The following is a 21522-nucleotide window of genomic DNA, read 5'->3' on the forward strand; positions in this document are numbered from 1 at the left end:
TGATATAAAAATATGAAATTAAACTGGCGCCGCAACATCCCTTCTCTTAAATCCGTTTGTTACCTGTACTTACTGAATCCCTAGGACATACAAGTAGTTCTGAAAGAGTAGATCAACATTTAAGCTGGTGAGTTTCATAAGTATTTAATGACAATTTTTGTATGAAATGATATGTTTTTGTTCTTTGTTTGCATGTTCCTAGAAAATCCTATATTTTCTACTAGTATATATGTAACCTTCTTTCAGGACAAATGTTTGTTTCTAGTAAATGTATGTACGTATAAAAATTCCAATATGTCTGAAAAACCCCGTAAATAATTGTGTTTTTAATACTTCATGTGAGTTTTATAACCATGCTATTGACAAGGAATGCCTATACACAACATTCTTCAGACGTTGGAATGTTCTAACGTTTGTCACTCCAAATGGTGGACTGTAGCTAACAGTAAGGGCGCGGGTTGTCAAGCCCGTATAGATCTATACACAAACACCATGCTCCCCCTCCAAGGGATTCTGGTATATAATACAGGACTTGAAATGTGTACTCGAACGTACGTGAAGTTAATGTCTCACAAAACTTAGTATAAAACTGATTTACGTGTGAAAACGTTCGTTCGTTATTGTATATGAAAGTATCTTCTTGAAATAGTATTCCCATGTATGTAAAAGTTCGTAGTATTCTCATGAAACTATACCTATTATAGTTTCCTAAAAGTATGGTTCGTTTGTATAATAAACCCTCAGTAAAAATGTTCACTTGTTATGAAAAGTGTAGTTTTTGCAGTGCCAAAACCGACACACAGAAATGTAGTGTAAGCAAATATCTGATTTATATAAATACATAAATCGTTTCTCATTTCAAAAGATAAAATGTTGTCGTGGTATAATTTGCATATGAAAGTTTCCTTATAATAGTTTTAAATCATGTGTGATTCCTTTGATAAAACGTGTATAGTGAAAGTTTATATAACACACGATAATAATCGAGTGTTTTACTTGTATTTCCCCCCTTAAAAGCATGTAAAAGTAATCATAAAACTTTTAAAAGTGTGAATTATAGGGGTATGAACTCACTTGTAAGATCGGAGGTTGCGGGATGAAAACCAGACAGAATTTCGGCTTGCAAAAGTGGATTTCCTCGGGATTCTTGGGAATCTCGAGGGCACAAACGACCTTCGGGACTCGAGCAAAGTGATCGGGGCTTCGGGGTAGTGCGGGCACGGAAAACGAGGCAAGATCGTGAGAGAAATGAGAGAAATGGGGTGTTTTTCCTGGAACCCTCGCATCTCTATTTATAAGGGGCTGAGAGGCCTCGGTACGCAGGGCGTACTCACATACGCGGGGCGTACTCGTGCGTCATGCGTGACCGAGTCCTCGACTGCCTCGGCTTCGGATGGGATGGGCCGGGGTAGCTCGCATAGGGGCGGCGTGGATGAACCGATGCCAAGGCCTCGCGTACGCTGGGCGTACGGGGTTACGCGAGGCGTAGCTCGGCCCTATCTGGTGAATCCCCTTCGGATAATACCAAGAATTTTTAAATAAATTTATATATAAATTATTTAATAAACTTCAAAAATTCATATCTTCTTCATACGAACTCCGTTTTCGACGTTCTTTATATCCCCGCGAAGGTGCGACCATACTCTACAACTTTCATTTAGATCCCGTTGGCAAATTCCGAAATCATTTTTATTATTTATTTTTAAAAGATCGCGGTAAGAAAATTTCTTTAGAAATTCATAACTTCTTTATCTGACGTCGGCTTTTGCCAGACTTTTTACCGCTGAAATACCATTGTTGAGACCTTCGATTGTCGTTTAGGTCATTCCGGCCAAAAGTTGCTCGATCTCTGATTCAAGTTTTTAGTCGTCTGCCGTTAAGCCGAACTTTAAAAATTGTTAACCTTCTTATACCAAGTCGGATTTGAGCGTTCTTTTTACGTACGATCACGATTTAATGACATCTATCATAAAAGGTAATTTAATTAGTGGTTTTTGGATATTTTATTTTCGAAGTAAATTTTATTACAACTAACGTGGTTACAACACTTTACTTTTTAGGTCGTTTATATGTAGTTGAAATATTGGGTTGTCACATCATCCCCCCGTTAGAGAATTTCGTCCTGAAATTTAAAGCAAGAAAGATACAAGTGAATCAGAGAAAAAGATGTGGGTACTTTTGTTTCATCTGATCTTCGCGTTCCCATGTGAATTCAGGTCCTCGCTTGGCGTTCCAGCGGACTTTCACGATGGGTATGCGACTTTGTTTTGTTTGTTTGACCTCTCGGTCCATGATTTCTACCGGTTCTTCCACGAAGTTGAGGCTCTCGTTGATCTCAATCTCGTCGAGTGGGATAACAAGAGTTTCATCGGACAGACACTTTTTCAAATTCGATACGTGGAATGTTGGGTGTATGTTACTAAGTTCACGTGGTAGATTAAGTTTGCAAGCTACAGGGCCGATTCTAGCGAGAATCTCGAAAGGCCCTATGTACTTTGGGTTTAGCTTTCCATGCTTTCCAAAGCATATCAAACCTTTCCAAGGCGAGACTTTCAATAGAACACGGTCTCCTACTTGGAATTCCAAAGGTTTTCTCCGTTGGTCAGCGTAGCTTTTCTGACGGTCTCTAGATGCTTTCAACCGTTCACGAATCTGAACGATCTTCTCTGTCATTTCTCATATGATTTCCGGACCAGTGAGAGTGCTTTCAGTATCTCGTCCTTTAGCTAGTTGTGTGTCGTCAACTTCGGTCCAGCATAGAGGGGATCTGCACTTCGGCCATAGATGGCTTCGAATGGAGTAGCCTTTATGCTCGTATGATAACTATTGTTGTATGAAAATTCGACAAGAGGTAAGTGGATATCCCATGCCTTTCCAAAGTCAATCACACAGGCTCTCATCATATCCTCCAGAGTTTGCATCGTTCTCTCACTTTGCCCGTCTGTTTGTGGATGGTAGGTTGTACTCGTGTCTAATCTAGTCCCTAGGGAACTTTGTAGTGACTGCCAGAACCTTGATGTAAATCTATTATCTCTATCGGAGACAATGGACATCGGAACCCCATGCAAGCGTACTATTTCCCTTATGTAAGCTCTTGTAAGCCTTTCCATCTTGTCAGTCTCCTTGATTGGTAGAAAATGCACGGATTTGGTTAATCTGTCGACGATGACCCATATGGTATCAAGTCCACCCGTTGTCTTGGGCAACTTGGTTATGAAATCCATAGTGATCTGTTCCCATTTCCATTCCGGTATCTCTGGTTTTTGTAGTAATCCTGAAGGTTTATGGTACTCGACCTTAACCTTAGCGCAAGTAAGACATTTACTTACAAAGATAGCAATCTCTACTTTCATGTTAGGCCACCAGTACAGTTTCTTAAGATCCAAATACATTTTATCTAAACCTGGGTGAACGGAATACTTCGTGTTGTGCGCTTCAGTCATGACCACATCCCTGAAACCACCATGTCTTGGTGTCCAGATACAATCCATGAGATAATAGGCTCCACCACCCTTGACTTCTAGATTATTTTCCATTCCTCTCAGGGATTCACCCGTCACATGCTCGGGTTGTAAAGCTTCCAGTTGAGCCTCTTTAATTTGTGTGGATAAGTGGGAATGGATGGTCATATTCAGAGATTTGACTCTCCGACCAGTGTACTCTTTTCGACTGAGAGCGTCAGCTACTACATTGGCCTTGCCAGGGTGATAACGAATATCGCATTCGTAATCATTGAGTAACTCGACCCATCATCGTTGTCGCATGTTGAGCTCCTTCTAATCGAAAATGTGTTGAAGGATCTTGTGGTCGGTGTAAATAGTACTCTTCGTTCCGTATAGGTAGTGTCTCCAGATCTTTAAAGCAAATACCACTGCTCCCAACTCGAGATCGTGTGTCGTATAGTTTACTTCGTCTGTCTTGAGCTGACGGGAGGCATAAGCAATAACCTTCCCTCGTTTCATAAGAACACAACCGAGCCCATGGTTCGATCCATCGCAATACACTACAAAACCCTCTATCCCTTCGGGGAGGGATAGTATTGTTGGGTTATGAGCATTCTAACACTCCTAAGTGTACATGCAACCCTAAATACCTTGGATCTATGTTTTCTCTATTATACATGCAAATATCAACTTTCCAAGGTATTGTTCTATTCTAGCATACTAAACTTTGAATAACACAAGTTAGAATAACATACCTTTTGTTAGTGCTTGTCTTCATGAAGCTTGAGTGCCTAGTGCCCCAAGTGTGATACCTCAAATGGTTCACACAACACCAAATACACTTGGAATAACTTGAGAGAATTCTACACTTCATGAAATCGGCTAGCCCTTTCTTACTATCTCTAGTAGCCGATTTAGATCAAGAATAAGATGCTTGTATAGTTATACAATTAGGGTAAACCCTAATTGTCATGAATTTCCATTTCTTTGGATCCATGGGTTCAAATACACCATGGAGCATCCATGGAGCATCATATGGGTTTTGGCCCAACTAGATAATCCATGGAGCATTAGCCCACTACATAAGTATGGATGATTTGCACAATCAACCCATATATTTAATTAGTCTTCTTTTGATCACTTAATTAATCCAAGATTAATTCTTGATCAATACTAATTAAATAATCTTATTATTCTTATTATTAATATACTAGATCTTATAATATATTAATAACCATAAGTGTCTTATTTCTCTCATTATAGTCTATTCAAGTGCATGATGCCACGCAACCCAAATGGACCATGTCGGGTCGGGTCAAGTCTTACCAATTATAGTTATGGACTTAGACATTAATCCAACAGTCTCCCACTTGGATAACTCTAAAACTATTATTGCGTATGACTTCAGGAACCAACTGGCAATCGTAGCTCTCAAAAGCTTCTATCGAACTCTGACCTTGTCGATAAACGCTAACCTTTGTCAATGACTTGTCCATTAGATAAGGGATCATATATTCCTTCATTCTAGATATCATATGGACTGAGACATGGATTATAATCATTCTCTCTGTCCATTTACTGTTTCCCGATTTCCGATTTATGACGACTGACTAATTGAACAAATCAAATCAGTCCTGGCCCGGCCGAGCACTTCCATTTGTCATCATCAAATCATCGAGGGGCCCACAGATATCGCTTTTATCCCGAAGGTAAAAGGAATGGATAAACTTCGACTCATATGGCTTGTTCTACTACTTGTTGAATCATACACAAAGGCACGTTTTATAGCACCGAGTTACCAAATGTGGTTTCGTGCAATCAATGTACAACCAACTCATAGTAACAACTCATATCTCTAGGTTTGAAGAATATAAGATATTATCGTCTCATGATCACTCGTGGTAAAATGCATGAAGTGATTCCAATGAGCGCGGGTTGAATCCAATACTCAGAACTTATGAGCACTCATGAGTGTTGTAGCCCTTTATCCAACACCTTAAACCTCTACAAGCCAACCCATGACAGTCTTAATTCATATCTACTTCCAACATATGACCGACTGTGGATGGTTTGAATAACTTAGTCATTCCGGAAGGATAACCTAGTTTATTCGGGAAGTCAAAACATGCAAAGTGAAACACAATAATAATTGAATCCAATATGGTATCAAAACCTTTGAACATAAATAAAACACCTTTGATTTATCACCATATGATTACACATTATTCATTGTATACTGTTTCAGCTATCAACTTTATTCTTGAATTTAAAACAATAGTTGTCCCATGCTCCAAGCATGTACACTATGTTTTCTAAACACTAGTCATGCCATACACCAAGTATGCATACTATGTTTTTCTATGATCTTTACTTTGTGAACTAGATCAATTGAACATAACTTCAATGATTCTCTTTTCACACTCCCAAAACCCTCCTGCAAATGCAAGAATTCCAAATTCATGCCATTTACTGAAATCTGTTAGATTCTAAACTTATATGCATTGGTCCTCCTGTAATGATTATGCACAAAGTCATAAAGACTTGACAACAAACATTACAGAGCATTCCAAAGGAGATCAAGTCCTTGGAAACATCCTTCTTGCATTAAGTTTCCTTAATCTTACATAGATTGAAAAATCTAACTTTGAAACATTTCCAGATTCATTTTGACTATCACTTCTGAACAAGAGTTGCCTCCTTACAGATTAGGTCAATATGGTCCTTCCAGAATTATCACTATACTTCCAACTATCCTTGAGCAACCAATCTTTGGTAAACCTTAGATTGTCCTCGACAATTGTTTAATCCTTTTGGTCATATCCAGTTCTAAACCTTTTCCCTTCCTAACGCCCCAGGCATTTGGAAACTTTTAGAAAGGATGAATATAGCACATGTAATCGATCCTATATCCGAAGCATATGGGACACGATTCATGATGTCTCACATAAAGACTAAACCAGTCTTTTGCTATAACATTTCCATTTCTATTTGCCAAGTTCTCATAATTCAGATTATGAAAAGGGATGCCGTAATCATAATCGAATTTAAGAACGCAAATAATGGACCCATATACAGAATTTCCTTATGTTGAGCCATTCCAACATGAAATTCATATATATTTCCTTGACTAAATGACTAAAGCCTCACGATCTAAGCTTATAGATTTAATATGAAGTATAATTTCCTCTCCCTTATTTATAGCAAAACAACTTTTCCCAATTGAAACCTTTTGTTTTCTATAATTAACATTGCTAACCTGCAATACTTATCATAATTATCATGCTCCCACTAACATGATGATTATTAGCATAACACTTATGCTCCCACTAGCTTTGACATGTACTCAGAAATCATTTAACTTTCTTACCAAAGTTCAGATTTCTAATACTAGATTGTTTTGATAAAACTTTATCAAAATCATACACCTTCCTTTAGATAGCACACTCGTGTGTCTACACAATTATGAAGAGGGATGTCGTAATCATAATGGTTAGACCTTTTTTCCATTTCTCACAAGTCCAGGTTAGTGTGCCGGTAAACCACACACGCTCCACTAACGACTTTGAGAATGCAAATATCACAATTGCTATCTAACTAAAATCTACATAGTGAAAGTGTTTCCTCACCATCATTTTCATGAATCTGAGAGAAACCTTATGACACTTAGATTTAATTGTGTATGTGATCTTATCCATTTGAATTGTCAAAACCATAGTCACAAGACAAGGATAATGACAAATCCAAACTCATATGGATTGAACTCAATCTTAATTTCTTGCCACCTGGCAGCTCAAGGGCCTGCCATTGCTTCCAAGTTGTTGTGCAACCAATTGAGAACTCTAACAACTCATATGCAAAGCCAACTTTAATTGGAATGGGCACAGAATATGTCAACACGATAGGTTATAAACCTTAAGTCGTGTGCTAGAGACGAACTCTAGGTTCTATTCTTGATTAGTTCTTGAGACTTTCAAGACCTTTAAGACTCCCACTGTCCTCTTGACATATAAGACTCTCTTGTCAGATATTCAATAGATAGTGTGGATTCTAATCAAGAAAAACACTTCACAAAATTGGCCTTAGTTGGTCTTTGTTTTATCCAAAACATCACAACTTACCAATTTCAAATGTACAATAGTAGGAAACGAAACTTTTACTGTTACATTTGGCAAGTGTTTTTAAACCTTCTTTAAGACATGTCACTCAAATTACAATCTTTGAGTATAACTCTAAGACTTGTATTGGAACGAAGTACGACTCATCTTCTTGATTTAACCACTTCAACAATTCAAGTTCCTCTTCTTTCCTTTGAGGACAAATTTTGATATGGTTTCTTAAGCGTTAAGATGATCACAAAGTTGATACTAAAGTACTCTCCCATCTTTTCAGATTTGAGAAACTTTTATCCTTCTGCCTAATTTGATTCTTCTTATTCGCTCTGCCTTACATTGAAACCTTTTCCAATTTCTCAGAGTTACACTTAAGCTTGTAAGTATAATCATATTTACTGAGCTTTAGTAAACTATGATGAATAATCTTATCAATCTTTTGTGGTGGACTTAATCAGTGCACATGACTATGTACTCGATCCCTTAGTCCATTACTTGACTCAAACATCCATGTGAACAAGTAATTAGTCTTAATTTTTCCAATACTTGAAAGTTCTCATTCATCATGTTATACTACTTGCATGATTCCAAGTTCCGGTCCAATTGTAACTTAGGTGATGAGAATCCTTCCTTATTTGGTAAATTTAGACATTACGACAAATAAAAAAATCAATTTCATATTTCCACCCTTGCTATTAATGGAATCATATAAGCAACAATTTTTCCTGAAATGCCATTGTAAGGATATTTTAAAATAAATAAAATCAAAAAATTTTCTTTTATTTTAAAACTATGCGGAAAAACTTATCCTTACAATCCATATGAAAAGTTGTTGTTATCTATTCCTAAGCAATATCTCATAACTCCTAAGAAGTAGCTCAAGAATCCGATTTTCAAACTACGCGATAGAAATCCATCTATGCGATCAGATTCAACATATTCTTTCTTTAAATTCCTTTACTTTTCTTTAATTCTTAAAACATTACCATGTGACCCAGTCACATCATGTATCAAGAATCTCAGAATAAAAACTTAACAGAGTTAGATTAGTGGACGTTACCTGAAGTAGAGTCAAACTTGTTGACTTTAACCTCCTTAGGTAAATTTGGCAGCTTCGCAACCAATGCCCCTTTCTTTGGCAATATAAACATATGGACTCTTTGATAATGGTACACGGGACTACTACAGACTTAGCCTTTTCTCTTTACCATTTGCTCAACCGAGTTGACTATGGCCGATCCCTTTCCATTGGGAAGAGAATGCTTTTCTGGATTTCCTGTGTCACTTTTGTCAATGTCCATCAAGTTTTGAGGAAGTTGATTTTAACAAATAGATAAGATCATTAAGGGTCTTGTCATAGTCTGTTTCATAGGTGTTCCAAAAGAACTCACTATGTGACTTAGAAAGTGATTGAACCACCAACTTTCTCAAGACTTTGACACCCAACTCTCCTGGCTTGTCAATATGTGACTACATCTCCAAGATGTGACCACACCAAGACCTTGCCTTGCCAATAGGACTTGAGTGACCTTAAACTTTTCAAGAACTTGTGGGTTGGGGAGAATAATTGGAGGAGGAGAAAGAAGTATGATATCCATGGGACATCATCTTCATTAGGAAAGCTTTTTTCAAGAGATTTGGGAAGACCATAAATGTCTAAACCAGACATGTTATGGGAGATATTCAAGATAGTTGATCTAAAGTCCTTAATATGACACCCAATATGAAATATTAAGGCTAGGACCCAACAAACTATTTTATAACTGGAAGAGGGATGCCGTAATCCAAATTATAAAATAGTTGAAGGTAGGGAAATGACGATTTACTAATTTCCACCATGAAAACGAAATATTTTATTATTAGGTTTTATTGGTTTTGAAACTCCAAGATCTTTTGAGATACATTGAACTTTTCAATGGCATGTTTGAATCTCGATTATGCCCTTTCAAATTTGTGACTGGGATTCCGAGGATCACAAACAAGGTGTGAATAACCATACAAATTGACTTGGTACCCTCAACAATATTACCTAATCGATGTGCCGGTTAACCACACGCGCTCCACCGATCTATAATAAAGTCAAGTTACCCTTTGCCACTCTTACTAGTCCATGTTAGTGTGCCGGTTAACCACACACACTCCACTAACGACTTGGTAAGGTACAAAGTGTAATTTTATGGGCTAGCACCTTTTCACATTTTCCTAAGTAACTAAGATTGGGAATTTATAAGTGTTTAGTTACTTAGTATTTTTCATTATACTTTTAATGAATATTTAAAGTCGTATCCTACCCATTCGGCTAATGACCCTCCACCAATAAAGGAAGTGGTGGGTGAGGGTGGACACCCATTAAACTGCCATTTTATAGGCAGTAACCTTATACCCCCCTTATAGACCAGCTTCGTGAATGAGGCCTACTAACGGTAAGATTGACTTCCTCTTGAGGGCAAGTTTTGAAACTATTCAAAACTAATTAATTCCATAACTTATGTGTTTAAAGTAGTTTTAATCCAAAAACTCTTCAAGTTCCATAACTTGAGGACAAGTTATGGAAGACTTTAAACTAATAGAAGAATGTAACTTTTTCTTTATTTGTAACATATGGAATTAATTAAGGTTACACATTTTAATGATTTAATAAAGTGACTCTTGAACCTCCATAACTTGAGGACAAGTTATGGAGTCATCAAAGCATTCAATGAAAACAAGACTCTTCATTTTTGTAACCTATGATAACTTTTATGAGTTTTAAGATTCATAAATGTGACTTTTAAGTTACATAAACACATTTTATGAACTTCTTTTGGATTAAATTGGATTAAAACCAACTATCACATAATTTTTTTCATTAATCTAAATTCATTCATAAAACAAGGTAACACAAAAAACTTTTGGTGATCCATAACTTATTCTTAAATTATGGAATTCTTTAAAACATTAACACCAAATTTTGTAACTCCATAAAAACTTTGAATCATTTTTTTTAAAACCTTTTCATATCCATAACTTATGGAGGTTTCAAAAAATAAAACTCTTTAGATCAAACTTTTAAAACTAATAAAATAATCATATCATTTTATCTTTTACTAAATTTGACCTAATTCAACTCATATAGCAAATTATTCAAATTTTACAAATAATTAGTATTTCACAAGAACAAGTAATTATCTTAAAATTTGACAAACTTCATGTTTTTTTTTCTTTTTTTTTCAACTTTGAAAATAAAATATTTGCATCAATATAACAGAAAACAACCCGTTGCTCTGATACCACTGTTGGGTTATGAGCATTCTAACACTCCTAAGTGTACATGCAACCCTAAATACCTTGGATCTATGTTTTCTCTATTATACATGCAAATATCAACTTTCCAAGGTATTGTTCTATTCTAGCATACTAAACTTTGAATAACACAAGTTAGAATAACATACCTTTTGTTAGTGCTTGTCTTCATGAAGCTTGAGTGCCTAGTGCCCCAAGTGTGACACCTCAAATGGTTCACACAACACCAAATACACTTGGAATAACTTGAGAGAATTCTACACTTCATGAAATCGGCTAGCCCTTTCTTACTATCTCTAGTAGCCGATTTAGATCAAGAATAAGATGCTTGTATAGTTATACAATTAGGGTAAACCCTAATTGTCATGAATTTCCATTTCTTTGGATCCATGGGTTCAAATACACCATGGAGCATCCATGGAGCATCATATGGGTTTTGGCCCAACTAGATAATCCATGGAGCATTAGCCCACTATATAAGTTTGGATGATTTGCACAATCAACCCATATATTTAATTAGTCTTCTTTTGATCACTTAATTAATCCTAGATTAATTCTTGATCAATAATAATTAAATAATCTTATTATTCTTATTATTAATATACTAGAACTTATAATATATTAATAACCATAAGTGTCTTATTTCTCTCATTATAGTCTATCCAAGTGCATGATGCCATGCAACCCAAATGGACCATGCTGGGTCGGGTCAAGTCTTACCAATTATAGTTATGGACTTAGACATTAATCCAACAAGTATTGGTGTGGTGCATAAGGCTTGTTTCAGAGTTTGGAACGCCTTCTCTTGTTTTGCTTCCCAGTCAAAGACCACGCCTTTCTGGGATAATGTAGTAAGAGGTTTCGCATTGCTAGAGAAGTTCTTTATGAATCGGCGATAGTAGCCAGCTAGACATAGAAATTAACGAATCTCAATAGGTGTCTTTGGTGCCGACCAGTTCTTAATGGTCTTAATTTTGGAGGGGTCCACGTGCATCCCTTTTTCGCTAACAACGTGGCCCAAAAATTTGACTCTTCGAATCCAAAATTCAGATTTAGAGAACTTCGCATAGAGTTTCTCTGATCGTAGTGCTTCTAAGACCCTCCGTAGGTGTTGACTATGTTCTTCCTTACTTCTGGAGTAGATAAGTATATCATCGATGAATATGATGACAAATTGATCCAAGTAAGGACGGAACACTCTATTCATTAGATCCATGAATAGTGCTGGTGCGTTGGTTAATCCGAACGGCATCACTACAAATTCGTAGTGTCCATAACGGGTTCGGAAGGATGTCTTGGAAACGTCTTCTTCTAGTACTCATAATTGGTGATATCCAGATCGTAGATCTATCTTTGAGAAGTAGCTCGCTCCTTGAAGTTGATCAAATAGGCCGTCAATGCGGGGTAGAGGGTAACGATTCTTGACAGTGAGTTTGTTCAGCTCTCGGTAGTCGATACACATCTGGAACGATCCGTCTTTCTTCTTTACAAACAAGACCGGTGCTCCCCAAGGTGAGAAACTTGGTCTGATGAATCCTTTTTGGTGAAGTTCGTTAAGCTGACTGGAAAGTTCTTGGATCTCTGCTGGTGCCAGACGATAGGGCCATTTTGCTACAGGGGTAGCCGCTGGAATTAAGTCGATTCTGAACTCGACTTGGCGTTGTGGTGGTAATCCCGGTAGTTCTTCTGGGAAGATATCATGGAAATCCCGTACCTCTAGGATGCTGTTTATATCCTTTACCTCCCGACTTGTATCAACGATGTGTGCAAGAAATGCCCAATAATCCTTCCGCATACACTTTCGAGCTTGGATGCATGAAATGATGCGAAGGTTTGTACTTGATTTGTCGCCGTAGATCACTAATGTTTCATGGTTAGGGAGATTTAGACGAACGGCTTTTTCAAAGCACATGATGTCGGCGCGAAGAGGACTTAACCAATCCATGCCAACTATAACGTCGAAACTTTTTATTTGGACTGGCATAAGGTTGATTGGGAAAGAGTGACCGTCTAAAGTTAATGTACAACCCATGTATATGCAATTAGTGTTTTTCGTTTTCCCATTTGCCATTTCTATAGTGAATGATTCTTCTAACATGCTAGGTTTACATTTAAGTAAGTGAATAAAGTTTTGGCTCACAAAGCTTCTCTCTGCTCCGCTATCGAGTAGGATGCATGCATATGAATTATCGAGAAAAATGTACCAGCAACTACTGTAGGATCAACTACGACTTCCTCGTGACCAATAGCTAATACTCGTCCCACTCCGCCGGTATTTGCTGCCTTTGGGCAGTTTCTTTTGTAGTGGCCCACCTCGCCACAACCGTAACATGCTTGGCCTACAACAACTCCCGGAACTTGAGTGATCGGTTTTGCGGGGGCCTTGCAGAAACAGACAGTGTGTCCCTTTTTGTTGCAGTTGGAGCACTGCATTTCCCGACACGGTCCGTGGTGGTGGTAATTGCACTTGGTGCACTTTGGGATGCTGCCCACATAAGGCTTTTTTGGGTAGAGATTTGTAGGAATGGTAGTAGGTACCATCACAGCATTTACGGAAACCAGTTGTTGTTTCTTCGAGGATTCTTGGGAAGATCCACCCTTCCCCTTATTCCACCCTCTCTTGTTGTTGTTGTTGTTGTTATTGTTGTTTCCCTTGTGTGGTTCTAGTGCAGAAGTTGTTGAGTGTTATGATTTCCATAATCAATAAGCGATTGTGCCAGCTCCTTGGCACTTTCAAAAGTGTCAGGTTTTGAAGCTAACACGCTTGACTGAATTTGGGGCGACAGTCCCCAAATGTATCGCTCTATTTGATGGGTTTTAGCCATAAGAACTTTCCTATGTGCGCATGCAAAACCCTAATGCTTCGATCTAGGATTTCTAATCAAACATGCTTTGAATCCAAGACTTCTAATGACTATTTAGGTGTAATAACAATATTGAACCAGATCTAGAATCATACCTTTGAATTCCTTGTTGATCTTGTTGTCTTGGAGCTTCTAGAGTCACAATTGTTACTCCTCTAATGGCTTACAAACACCAAATAGCAAGGAGGATGATTTGAGAGAGAGGAGAGGGAAGGAATTTGGCCAGAGTATCTTTACTTTAGATTGGATGTCAAATTCCCTCACCCATAGGGTCTATTTATACTTGTAGACTCCTTAAGGGTTACAGCTTAAATCCTAATTGGATAACTTAGACTTTAAGTTAATCCATATCCTTTCCTTGATATCCTTTGGACGATTTTGGCTTATCCAAGCCCAAGAAATCGTCCAACCTATCTTCCATAAGGATTTATAGTCTAAAGTGTAACTATCAAACAATTGGTAGTTTATACCCTCTTATTTAATTAATCTCTTTTAGTCACCAAATTAATTCCAATTAATTCTATGACTTATATTAATATATTATTCTTTATATTATTCTCATAATATACTAATAACATTTACTCTCTCTTAATAAATCATCCTATCAAGTTGCTATGGTGAAGGCAACCCAAAAGGACCATGCACAATCGGGTCAAACACTTGCCTAATATAGTTGCAGCCTTAGACACTATTCCAACAGTCTCCCACTTGGATAAGTCTAGTAACTATATGCGCTGGTGCACTCCGATTTGCAATCGTAGCTCTCAAAGACGCTGTCAAACTCTGATCTAATCAATCTTGTCCTTTAGATAAGGAATCGTACAGTCCTCTGTCAGATATCATGCTGACAATACTATGGAATAGTTAGTATAGCATTTGGTTTCTCGATCTCCAATTTATTTGACATAGAACTTAATTGAACACATCAATTCAGTTCTGACCGGGCCCGACACATAAGTCAAATCAAATCATCAAGCGGCCGAGATATTGTCACACCCCGAAAACCAAAGGCGGAAACGTTTCCGGGGTTGACTCCAGGTTGAGTATCAAATCCAATGCGCATAGTAAGTAAAGTAAACAACCATTACATTACATATCAAAGTTTACATTTGTTCAAAAGTAAAGTTGTACATTCGTAATACATAGTATATATAAACAAAAGTAGAGATGAGTCTTCTGTACGCTCCGTCTTCTCCGAAAGGATTTCTAGGTACCTGTCTAATGTTGACCTGAGAATACAAGCAATTTGAAAATCAGCATAAAGCTGGTGAGTTCATAAGATGTTTGCTTTGTGAAAATGTACGATTTTAATCAGCGTAAAGATACACATTTGTATCTAATTAGGACTTATTTTAATTATTTGTTAGGGACAAATACGTGTAGTCGCGGAAACACCCCATTACGAGTGTTTGGAGGGACCCGGGTGGCGTTTAAGGATGTGTAATGGCACTAGGGACTTGGAACTTGAGTTTACTCCCCATGAATGAACTCATACAAGAGTTTTTGGTCTAAAACACCCATTCCCCATGAGTTTACGGCTGTAAACTCATGGTGGGGTGGTTTATGGTGTTTAATGGGTCACAAATGGGTATGGACACTTGGAAATGCTTGGAATAATTTTACCTAAGGCTTGTATTGAATTAAAATCACCAAATACAACACTTAAGGGAGTTTACGGCCTAAGCATGGGGTCTATGGCTGTAAACTCTCATATCCTCTTGAATAAGTGTTTTTAAGGTCTTAAAATTAATCACATGTGATTCTAAAAATTCCCACAAACCTAGAAATGAAATTTGGGCACCATTTTACACACTTTTAGGAGTTTACGGCCATGGGGCATGTTCTATGGCCGTAAACTCTCAAATTTGGGGTTTTGAACTATTTTTGGTTGGTCCTATGATTTATTCCAAGGCTTTTGGTGGTGTTGGATGGCTTTCTAACACCTTGAAATTGAGTTTACACCCATTTTTAAGGAGTTTATGGCCCAAGCACATGCCTTGGCCGTAAACTCATATAAATCCCACAAAAATTATGTTTAAAGTGTTCCAAGGCTAAAGCAATTATTCTAGAAGTCATATCCATGTCTTGTTGGGGTTTAGGAAGGGTTTAAGGGCTTAAAAACCCTTTAATTATGAGTTTACGGCCTAAACACCATCCTTGGCCGTAAACTCATATACAAGTCCCCAAATTATAGATTAAGGCATTCTAGGTCCATTCCATAAAGTCATTAAGCCATATCTAAGTCCCAAAATTGTTTAGGAGGGGTTTAAAGGCATAAAAACCCACTTATTATGAGTTTACGGCCTAAGCTCCTTCTAGGGCCGTAAACTCATATACAAGGTCTTAATTCATGATTAAATCTCGAATTTGAAGGTCAAAGATGCTATACAGTGAGTTTAGGAAGGTACCTTAAAGATTTGAGACCTTAAAATTGAGTTTTGGACCCTTAAACTTTGGATTTAGGAGAGAGGTTAGAGAGAGAGAGTAGAGAGAGAAATAAAAAGCTTCAAATGATAGCTTGAACATGTTTAAATAGGTCCTAAGTTCGGGACACGGTGGAATTCTACCCGATACAGACGTTAAACGGGGCTCTTGGTCACACCCGATTAAGTTGCCGTTACCCGATATGGTTGATTCTAGAAATGTTCCGATCACTAATACGAGGTGTTAGAATAAGTTCTAAGGGTATTAGGATACTCATTAAGTGATAAAATAAAATCCACATTAATGACTTAATTAATTGACGGAAATCAGAAACGAAATCGGAAACGGCGATTGGATGATCGAAACGAGTCGCGAAAAGGGGTACAAGAAATGAAACGAAATTTCGGGTTGTTACATTATCCCCCCGTTAGAGGGAATTTCGTCCCGATATTCAAAGATTTGAACACAAATTGCAAAGTGAAAAGAGATTCGAGAATGAATCTACTGCTTCGGGTCTTCACGCTTCCAAGTGGAATCGAGTCTCCGCTTGACGTTCCAGTGAACCCTCACTATCGGGAAGCGGCTATGTTTCGTTGGGTAGATACTTCTTAAAGACTGAGACGTGAAGTACTAGAGGAATATTACTAAATTCCGAGGGTAATCGAAATTTGTAGGCTACAGAGTCAATCCTAGTGAGGATTTTGAAAAAGTTCTATGTTCCTTGGGATACGTGTTTCAGAATGTAACACGCCATCTCTCTCTTTGTTGGCTACCTTGATGATGGATATTTCGATTACAAATTGAGGATTATGTTTATGAAGAGATTCAAATGGATAGTTAATAGTTTATCTTTTAGAATTAGAATTGAAAAAAAAAAAGTTGCAAGCAGAAGGGTTGTCAAAAAAGGAATATACCTGAAGCAACTGTGGGATCGGCAGCTGTCTCCCCTTGTCCTATAGCTAGGACTCTTCCAGTGTTGCCATTCATTGCTGCATTGGGGCAGTTCCTCTTATAATGCCCGACTTTACCGCAACTATAACATGCCTAATTGATGCCCACTCCGGGAGCTTGATTTGTTGGTGTACTGCAACTCCGCGCAAGGTGACCCTCTTGGCCACAATTTTTGCAAAATTTTACATGACAGGGACCGGGGATGTAATGGTGGTAACTGCACTGGTTACACCACGGAAGAACACCGGCATATCCGGTGATAGGTGCTCGGGTTGGGAAACCTATGATAGAAACAGTAGCAGGGGTAGTGGCAGTGTGGGCCGCCACCATTTGTTGTTTCTTCGAGAACTCCTGTGAAGGCTGACATTTATCCCCCGCCTCCTAGTACTTTCTTTTCTCACCACTTCTTTCTGTCGGCTCAAGAGTGGTAGCTGCTTCCTCTACGTCCTCACTATGGTCGATCAAGATTTGCACTAGGCATTTGGCACTGTCGTACGTATCCGGCTTCACAGCTAAGAAGTTCCCTTTGGTTGGCTGGGTTAATCCCCAGATAAACCTCTCTATCTTCTTACTTTCCGGGGTAACCATCCCTGGACAAAGAAGCGCTAAGTCATCAAATCTGGATGTGTAGGCAGCGATATTGGAACCTTTCATCTTCAGGTTCCAGAGTTCATGTTCCAGCTTCTGAATTTCACCCCTAGGGCAATACTCAGCGTGTAGAAGTTCCTTCATAACTTCCCAACCCATAGCATTGGCTACAGGTAGAGTTAGAGATTTGACTCGGCTGTTCCACCAAGTCAAAGCTTTATTGGTGAGAGTGCAGGCGACAAACTTCACCTTGTCGGATTCTGAACAAGCACAGATCTCGAAGATAGATTAGATCTTTTCTAACCATCGTGTTAGAGCAATGACACCTCAAGTGCCATCGAAGAATGTGAGTGTCGCGTTCATAAAGTCTTTATAGGAACACTCCTTTCGGTGTCCCTGGCTTTGAGGCTGGGGTCCACCTCCTGAACTACCGGGGTTTGTTTGCGACATGGTTGCTGAAAATGCTGCAGTTAAAACTGACTGAAGGGTAGCCAGGTCGATTTGAAGAGAAGATGGAGGATTATTGTTGGTTTTTGAGATGGGTCTCTTTCTTGGAGGCATCTTGATGTAATAAGATCAGGAAAGAGAGGATGGTAAGTCCTCCGAATTGAATCAAGAGATATGATACAAAGGATATCTCTTTATGACATACATAGAATTCTATTAGGCGATAAAGCAGGAAGGATTTATCAAGCAGATAAATTATCGCTAAAGGAATGATTAAGGAGCAACGCTGGGATGAGGAATTCTATAACGAATTTGGCTCGAGAAATACTCCCATAGTATTTCATGATTCGCTGCAGCGATGGCTCATTGTTTCGGTATTGGGTAAGTTTTAGGCATGCCGTACATCACAGTCACTCCCAAGCACATGTTGGCCGTGTCTCGAATGAATATAGTTGGCCAGGCTATATTGATCCTAGACACAACTACATAACTTCCCAGGTTTAATCACAACATACAACACCCATTTACTTATGTTTTGTTCTACTTGTAGTTACGTATTTTGATGGTCGGGTATACTTGTATACTATTGAAAATACTTATATTTGAGGTATACTTTTAGTTCAGAGCACTTAGGCCCTTTAATGTTTATAGTTTTATACCATGTAAGATTTGGTATACTCCATTCACTATAAACAAGGGCTTTGATACCAATCTGTCACACCCCGAAAACCAAAGGCAGAAACGTTTCCGGGGTTGACTCCAAGTTGAGTATCAAATCCAATGCGCATAGTAAGTAAAGTAAACAACCATTACATTACATATCAAAGTTCACATTTGTTCAAAAGTAAAGTTGTACATTCGTAATACATAGTATATATAAAAAAAAGTAGAGACGAGTCTTCTGTACACTCCGTCTTCTCCGAAAGGATTGCTAGGTACCTGTCTAATGTTGACCTGAGAATACAAGCAGTTTGAAAATCAGCATAAAGCTGGTGAGTTCATAAGATGTTTGCTTTGTGAAAATGTACGAGTTTTCCTTTAGTTTACCGAAAAGTTGTTATCCAAGAAAATCCCATATTTTCTTAAAATAGAAGGTTAGTTGATTGTTAAGTTACATGGTTCTGGTTATGTCTAACTATTATCCCAGGAAAGTCCCATACTTTCCTGATTGTATATCACTAATTGCGAAAGATATATAGTTATCTAGTTTATTACTCCTTTTTAGTTATGTAACGTTTCCCCAGGAAAGTCCCGTACTTATCTAAAAGTAATTTTAGTTATTGAATTTCGATATACTGATTTATTTCCATTCGTACCTATTGTATTAACTAGGTATTCTGATATTCTAATGCTATTATCTCGAAATATACTTAGATACATATCTTCATATTCGTTTCCTTATTCTTAAACATATTCTTGTACTTATTCGTGTTCGCATTCGTATTCGTAGTTGTATTCGTTTCCCTATTCCTACTCTTATTACTATTCGTATTCGTATTCGTATTCGCAGTCGTATTCGTATTCGTAGTCGTATTTGTTTCCCTATTCCTACTCCTATTACTATTCGTATTCGTATTCATATTCGCAATCGTATTCGTATTCGTAGTCATATTCGTTTCCCTATTCCTATTCCTATTACTATTCGTATTCATATTCGTATTCGCAGTCGTATTCGTATTCATTCTATTCCTAGTTATAGTTTCGTTATCCGTTCTGTTCCTAGTTATAGATGCGTTATTCGTTCTGTTTCTAGTTGTAGTTTCGTTATTCGTCCTGTTCCTAATTATAGTTTCGTATTCGTTCTGTTTGATGATTAGTATGAATTATTTGTAGATTATGAAACATAATTTAGATTGCAACATTTTATCAAGATTCTATGATTGATTTGAAAGCTAATTTCGTAATTTGAACTATTTGATAAACACAGTTATTGATATTAGAACATACAGAATGAAATCAATTGAACAGAAAATGATAAATTGGAGTACGAGATTTCCTTGTACTATTGCTTGTATTCCCCCCTGAAAACAGTGAAAACAGTTGAAAAAGAGTAGGGGTATGAACTCACCGGACAAGAAACGTGACGATTTCGGATACTAAACGTTGGTCCGGGGCTTGCATATGCACGAGGTTCCTAAGTATAATGTAAAGATACACATTTGTATCTAATTAGGACTTATTTTAATTATTTGTTAGGGACAAATACGTGTAGTCGCGGAAACACCCCATTACGAGTGTTTGGAGGGACCCGGGTGGCGTTTAAGGATGTGTAATGGCACTAGGGACTTGGAACTTGAGTTTACTCCCCATGAATAAACTCATACAAGATTTTTTGGTCTAAAACACCAATTCCCTATGAGTTTACGTCCGTAAACTCATGGTGGGGTGGTTTATGGTGTTTAATGGGTCACAAATGGGTATGGACACTTGGAAATGCTTGGAATAATTTTACCTAAGGCTTGTATTGAATTAAAATCACCAAATACAACACTTAAGGGAGTTTACGGCCTAAGCATGGGGTCTATGGCTGTAAACTCTCATATCCTCTTGAATAAGTGTTTTTAAGGTCTTAAAATTAATCACATGTGATTCTAAAAATTCCCACAAACCTAGAAATGAAATTTGGGCACCATTTTACACACTTTTAGGAGTTTACGGCCATGGGGCATGTTCTATGTCCGTAAACTCTCAAATTTGGGGTTTTGATGTGTTTAAGGTCCTTAAACTATTTTTGGTTGGTCCTATGATTTATTCCAAGGCTTTTGGTGGTGTTGGATGGCTTTCTAACACCTTGAAATTGAGTTTACACCCATTTTTAAGGAGTTTATGGCCCAAGCACATTCCTTGGCCGTAAACTCATATAAATCCCACAAAAATTATGTTTAAAGTGTTCCAAGGCTAAAGCAATTATTCTAGAAGTCATATCCATGTCTTGTTGGGGTTTACGAAGGGTTTAAGGGCTTAAAAACCCTTTAATTATGAGTTTACGGCCTAAACACCATCCTTGGCCGTAAACTCATATACAAGTCCCCAAATTATAGATTAAGGCATTCTAGGTCCATTCCATAAAGTCATTAAGCCATATCTAAGTCCCAAAATTGTTTAGGAGGGGTTTAAAGGCATAAAAACCCACTTATTATGAGTTTACGGCCTAAGCTCCTTCTAGGGCCGTAAACTCATATACAAGGTCTTAATTCATGATTAAATCTCGAATTTGAATTTCAAAGATGCTATATAGTGATTTTAGGAAGGTACCTTAAAGATTTGAGACCTTAAAATTGAGTTTTGGACCCTTAAACTTTGGATTTAGGAGAGAGGTTAGAGAGAGAGTAGAGAGAGAAATAAAAAGCTTCAAATGATAGCTTGAACATGTTTAAATAGGTCCTAAGTTCGGGACACGGTGGAATTCTACCC

Source organism: Lactuca saligna, chromosome 8 (assembly GCF_052625555.1).
Source record: "Lactuca saligna cultivar CGN05327 chromosome 8, ASM5262555v1, whole genome shotgun sequence".
In the NCBI taxonomy this organism is placed as follows: Eukaryota; Viridiplantae; Streptophyta; class Magnoliopsida; order Asterales; family Asteraceae; genus Lactuca; species Lactuca saligna.